General features: G+C 34.6%; 1 pseudogene; it reads right to left on the bottom strand.

Moving 5' to 3' along the window:
• Positions 1-485: 485 nt before the first annotated feature.
• LOC123590127 lies at positions 486-1,671 on the bottom strand (annotated as a pseudogene).
• Between the last annotated feature and the right edge of the window lie 4,670 nt (positions 1,672-6,341).

Below are 6,341 nucleotides of genomic sequence, written 5' to 3'. Positions count from 1 at the left end.
AACTGCAAGATCATGACCTGAGCCAAAGGTGGATGCTTAACTGGCTGAGCCACCCAGGCATCCCCAAAAAGAATAGTAATTAAAAGTACCTCATAAAGTTGTTGTCAGGAATAGATGTTTCAATACAAAGAAAACAATAGATCTGGAGTGTAGGAATTGCTGGAAAATTTTATGTTATCTTCTACCCCTGTCTCTCTTGCTTCTCCCCTTCCTCATTAGCATCTTAATTATTGTCAGTAGTTAAAGATTTTTAATATGTATGAGTTTCTAATCTTTTAAAACCTTTAAATAGATATTTTATTCCCAATCCCCTGATGATTATGTTTAATTGATTTCATGGAAGTGACAAATAGAATCAAAATTTTCTAATGACATTCATTTCTATTAGTAAGAATGAAAAGTTCAGAAATCTGCATGTACTCTTACACACTTACCATCAACCTAAAGCCCATGTCTCTTCAAAATCAAACCACTCCCATTCAAAATCATAATCATCAACCCAATTTTATTACTTCATTCAAATACATTTGAATAAAACTTTCGAATGCACAGAAAATTCTGACACGATATTCACATTATCAAATTTATTGAGTTCCATGATTGGGAAATTGTAATAGGGGGATGGAAAAAAAGGAGAAAACACATAACTCGAGTAAAGGAAAGGGAGTTTTGAGAAAGTGTGAATAACAGAAAGCATTTCCAAGCACTTCATTCTTGTAATGCTACTAATGCCTTCAATTACTGGAGAAAAACATAACCTTTTGGACAGTATCCTTAAAGGCTTGCTTTACTTGCTGGTTCCTCAGGGTATATACAAATGGATTCATCATAGGAGCCACAGAGGTATTCAGAATAGCTACTCCTTTGGTCAATGATGTCTTCTGTTTTGTGGAAGGGTTGGCATACATGAATATGCAGCTTCCATAAGAGATGGAAATGACAATCATGTGAGAGGAACACGTAGAAAATGCCTTTTTTCTCTGACTGGCGGAAGGCAGTTTCAGAATTGTTCTCATGATGAACATGTAGGATAGAATTATTAATGCCAAAGTGAAAAGCAGTATGACTATTGCAGAGTAAAAGCCAATCACTTCTAGGAGCCATGTGTCTGAGCAAGATAACTGCAAGAGGGGAAAATAGTCACAAGCAAAGTGATCGATGACATTGGAGCCACAGTAATCTAACTGGAGAAAAAGAATCACTGGTGGGAAGATATTTAAGAATCCTGCCAGCCAAGCACAAAAGACAAGTAAAATGCAGACTCTTGTTCATGATGGTTGTATAATGTAGGGGTTTACAGATGGCTACATAGCGATCATAGGACATGGCAGTGAGAAGATAAAACTCAGTTATACCCATGAAGATGAAGAAAAACAACTGAGCAGTGCAATTATTGTATGAAATAGATTTGTCTCTGGTGATAATTGTGCCCAGAAATCTAGGAATACAGACAGTTGTAAAGGATATTTCTAATACAGAGAAGTTCCTGAGGAAGAAATACATAGGGGTCTGTAGATGGGAATCCACCAAGGTGAGAGTGATGATGGTCAGATTTCCAGTGACACTTAATATATATGTGATAACTAAAAAGAGAAAAATCACAGTCTGGAGCTCTGGGTCATCAGACAGCCCTAGAAGAATGAATTCTTTGGGTACTGTGTGGTTTTTCATCGCTGATCCTTTCTTCTCCCTTTTAGAACAGAGGATGTATGTTTCTCTATAGGACATAAAAAGTGAAAACAGGACTGGGGTTAGAGTTTAAAAATCTTAAAATATCCATGATGATGAATAACCTATGAAAGCCGAAAACACGTGTTCCCCTTCAGCAACTCTGTCCAATTTCTACTAGACCTTACATTCAAGTAATAACATGATCTGAAGTTAAAGATCGATCTTTTATTATTGAGTATACACAATCACAGGCCACGGATTAAAAAAAATGTCTTTTGCTAGCATTTAAGCAGAAGCTATTTCTTCTAATGTTTCTTTAAGATTCAGCATCTAATTATTCTCTTTTTTATAAAACCATGAAAATATTCTGATTGATCTTTTCTTTACCTCAGTACTAAAAACTAGTCTGGATTATGGATAATCTAAATATAGAGTTTGAAATCTTACAGGGGTCCTTTAGGCTATCTCACATTTTCTATTTTGAAGCCCACATAGTTGAGGGAACTCTCACAAGGTTAAACAACTTGTCACCATAGTAATCATCTCACAAGTTTATCCATGGGAATGTTTTGTTCTCATTCTCTTGTTAATTACTTTCTTAAAGGTTTGTTGATGCTACCCTTTTCTTATCTTTTCAAATTCTTTTCATATAAAAGTCCAGAAGGACAAGAAGGCAGTCTTCTTCTATTACTAAAATAATTATAGCCTAGAAATAGTTTAATTCATGCAATGTAGAATTCTTTTTTTTGTTTTTTTACAGTATTGTCATGGAAAATGAACAAGTAGGTGATCAATATAGCATTTACTGGGAAACAGATAACCTTTCCAATTGGGATTTTTTTTTTTTTAATTTTTAAATGTTTAATGAAATTCCAGTTACTTAACATACAGTGTAATAATGATTTCAGGAGTAGAATTTAATTATTCATTACTTACATATAACATCCACTGCTCATCCCAGCAAGTGGTCTCCTTAATGCCCATCCCCCACCCAACACCCAACATAATGTATGTAACAAAAATGATTCTAATATAGATCTACCTTTAAAATTAAATGTAATAAGTATATTTACACTTGAATTTAACACAAAAAAATAAGCAATTAGAAATATTAAACTAGGAAAACAGTTTTTTATTCTAAGAAATGGTAACTCTTAAAAGGGAAAGTATAAAAGATACAATAGGGAATAAAAAAAATTGTATTTTTATTTTTTTATTTTATTTTATTTTTTTATTTTTTTTTCAACGTTTATTTATTTTTGGGACAGAGAGAGACAGAGCATGAACGGGGGAGGGGCAGAGAGAGAGGGAGACACAGAATCGGAAACAGGCTCCAGGCTCTGAGCCATCAGCCCAGAGCCCCACGCGGGGCTCGAACTCCCGGACCGCGAGATCGTGACCTGGCTGAAGTCGGACGCTTAACCTACTGCGCCACCCAGGCGCCCCAAAAAAATTGTATTTTTATAGCACTACGATTTCAAGTTAGAAAGAAAGAACAATCCAGGATTGATTTCTGTGTTCCTTCTTTAGCATTTTATTAATAGTCTCTTGGTAGTAAACAATTATTTAATTTTTAATATTGAAAGATTTGTGAATCCACAAACATATACAAATAATATTTTTAAAGACATTTGAATAAAATGAAGGTATATATATTGAAGAATAAAAAATGGACTTACTTCTTGGTCTTCTTGATGATTTAATCTCAGATTTTATCATCTGATTTGCTTAAACATTTACATAATTTCAGAGCTGCTAAATTGAATTGCAAAAGATTTAGTTTCTATTGTGCTCTCAAAACAAGCATATTGATTTTTAAAACAAACAAGTATACTGATTTAGCTTTGTCATGGTTTTAAGGATCATAATTCTCTTTGTTGCTAGATTAGTTATATGTGACTCACAATATCCTTCATTACTGATGCTGTGAATATCTGAAAACATAATACAACTCATTCTGGCTTTTCATCTCTTATCAAGCTCCATGTACTAATTCACTTACACCTGGGTTGACTAGTAAAGTACTCTTCCATTTGCCTCTTTTCATATAGTACAAAACATGATTTATTAAATCATTTTTCTTTGTATTCGTGTAAACATTTAAAATCAAGAGTTTGTAATTCTATGATTATGCATCTATAAAACCTAAGTAGTATTTTCCTTAGGTTCAGGGACTGCTATATTTTCCTGCAAATGCTGTTTTGAAGAACAGAAAATAAGGAATGTTCTTCTATGCATGCCATACACATGGAACTGGACTTATTTTATGTGCCTTTTTGTTGGCCCAGGGGAACTGATTAAGTAAACTGAGTGCCAAGGAGAAGAATCATTAAAGATAGGGGTGAATCGTTTTTATAAATATTGATTAAAAAATATAAAAAGCAAACTTATAGGCAAATGTACAAACAACATTATAATGAATGTGTGGGAGCTTGACTTGGAATTTCAACCTTCTGATTATACAAGGAAGTCACATTTTTCTTCCAGAAACTTTGGACTTTTCCTCAGTAGAATTGGTGCCCGTATATCCTTTGAATTCTGGCAACCCCGAGAAGAATTCTTTAGCAGAATGAAATGGTAGAAAACACTGCTGTGGATTTCTAGTGTGAGTTGATTGCCTTCTGAAATGGACAACCAATTAAAGACATGAGAAGGTTTATCCCTGTATTGGGCGTTTGAATTTCGGGAAACCCTTCCCATAGCTCCCGCTAATGTGGCTTTAATTACCTTTTGACTACTTTCTTTCATTATGTTATTTACTTCCATTAAATACTGGTTTATATTTGTGCATATGGCATCTTTTTGTTGTGAGAATATTTTTGAACCAGTAAAATAAGTATCTGGGAATCCAGCATCGAATATTTTTAACTTGTTTATTTTCACATTTTCTTCAATGAGAGATGCTGTTTTCATTACTAGAAGAATACGATATTTGAGTATCATATATGTAATGTACACATATATGTACACATATGTAATATAATTTCACATTTGATGACTTATCTTTATTTTCTTCAGTTGAAAATGTGGGCATAAAACATGCATGCATTAATGCCAGAAATGCGGATAATATGCAGGATTGAAAGATGAGAATATTTGAAAGTGGGACAAAAGAAAGAAGTGAGAAAGGATGAACAAACAACTAGCTAACGCATAGAACAATATATAGATGCTGAGATGTGTTGAATTTATTTATTTTTTAAAATGTTTATTTATTTTGAGAGAGAGAGAGTGAGCAGGGGAGGGGCAGAGAGAGAGAGAATCCCAAGCAGACTCTGCTCTGTCAGCACAGAGCCTAACACAGGGTTCGAGCTCATGAACCATGAGATCATGGCCTGAGCCAAAGCCAAGAGTTGGTCGCTTAACCAACTGAGCCACCCAGGCACCCTGAGATGTGTTGAATTTATAATTGATACATATTAAAACAGTAATTAAATATTCATTCAATATATTTCAATAGAGATAGTGGAACTGATTTTCTCCTTATGAAAATTCTATTCCTTTGCGTTTATTTTTGTTTCCAAATAGTGATTTTGTTTTGTTCTGAGCTTTTATTGATTACCGGGCGCTGACCATACACTTAAATTATCTCAACTTTTTCAAACAAGCAGACAACACAAAACCCTCTGAGGTCAGTGCTATTATTCAGGTAAAGACTCTGAAGTAGAAAGAAGTTAGCTAAGTGTCTGCTCACCACCACTTGTGTGTTTGTGAACAACAGTCTTCATTGATTTTCTTACAGGAAAAGGAAGTGAGTTTCTATCACAAAGCACTGCACTTCATTTGAAATATCCTATTAGACAGGTTTCTTCTCCACATCTTTTCTGAGACTCCTAGATGCTGAATTGCCTGTCTTTCTTCCTTGATCGTTCTCTCAGTCTCTTACGTTCTTACATTATTGTTTTATTCCTAGTTCCTAATAGCTGTCTAGCTTTTCTCTGGACCTCCTCCTAATTTACTTTTAATTAAGGCTGATTATACCTGCTACCTATCCAAAAGATGCTAGGACATCAGGTTTTTAAAATGTGTCAGTTACCTTCATGTCTTGTGAGGTTGATGAGTGACTATGTTTAAGGCCAGTGAAACATTGTTCAGCTACCAGGTTTCACTCTCCTACAGTTACAAACAATGTTTTACTGTAACATGTTCAAAATCATAAAATAAAATTTATTATCAAGTGGTTAAGGGATCCAAAAAGTTTAAGACTTTCTTAGAAGGACCTCTCATAGAGTTCTGAGCCTGGGTGGCTCAGTCAGTTGAGACTTGATTTTGGCTAGGGTCATGATCTCAGGGCCAAGGGATCAAGCCCCACGTTGGGCTATATGCTGAGCACAGAGCCTGCTTGGGATTCTCTCCCTCTGTCCCTCCCCCCCTCTTGCTTTCTCTCTATAAAATAAATTTAAAAAAATTATTAAAGACTTTCTCTGAAAGCCTGAACTGACATCATATTACTAAATAATTCCAGTGCATATAACTAATTATTTTCAGTGATATATTACCATCCTTTTTAGTTAAGCTATCCTGCCCCTGCAGGATGTGTGATTGATCTCCCATTTACTGAATACTATCAGTTAATTGACCTATTATTCTATAAGTTGAATTTATAATTTCAGAAGTGTATCAACTGACAGGTGATGTTGGATTTCATACATTTCTTGGTGTATCCCAAA

Source organism: Leopardus geoffroyi, chromosome B4 (genome assembly GCF_018350155.1).
Source record: "Leopardus geoffroyi isolate Oge1 chromosome B4, O.geoffroyi_Oge1_pat1.0, whole genome shotgun sequence".
Classification (NCBI taxonomy): Eukaryota; Metazoa; Chordata; class Mammalia; order Carnivora; family Felidae; genus Leopardus; species Leopardus geoffroyi.
The sequence above is the reverse complement of the archived record's forward strand: the minus strand, read 5'-3'. Positions and strand labels throughout refer to the sequence as shown.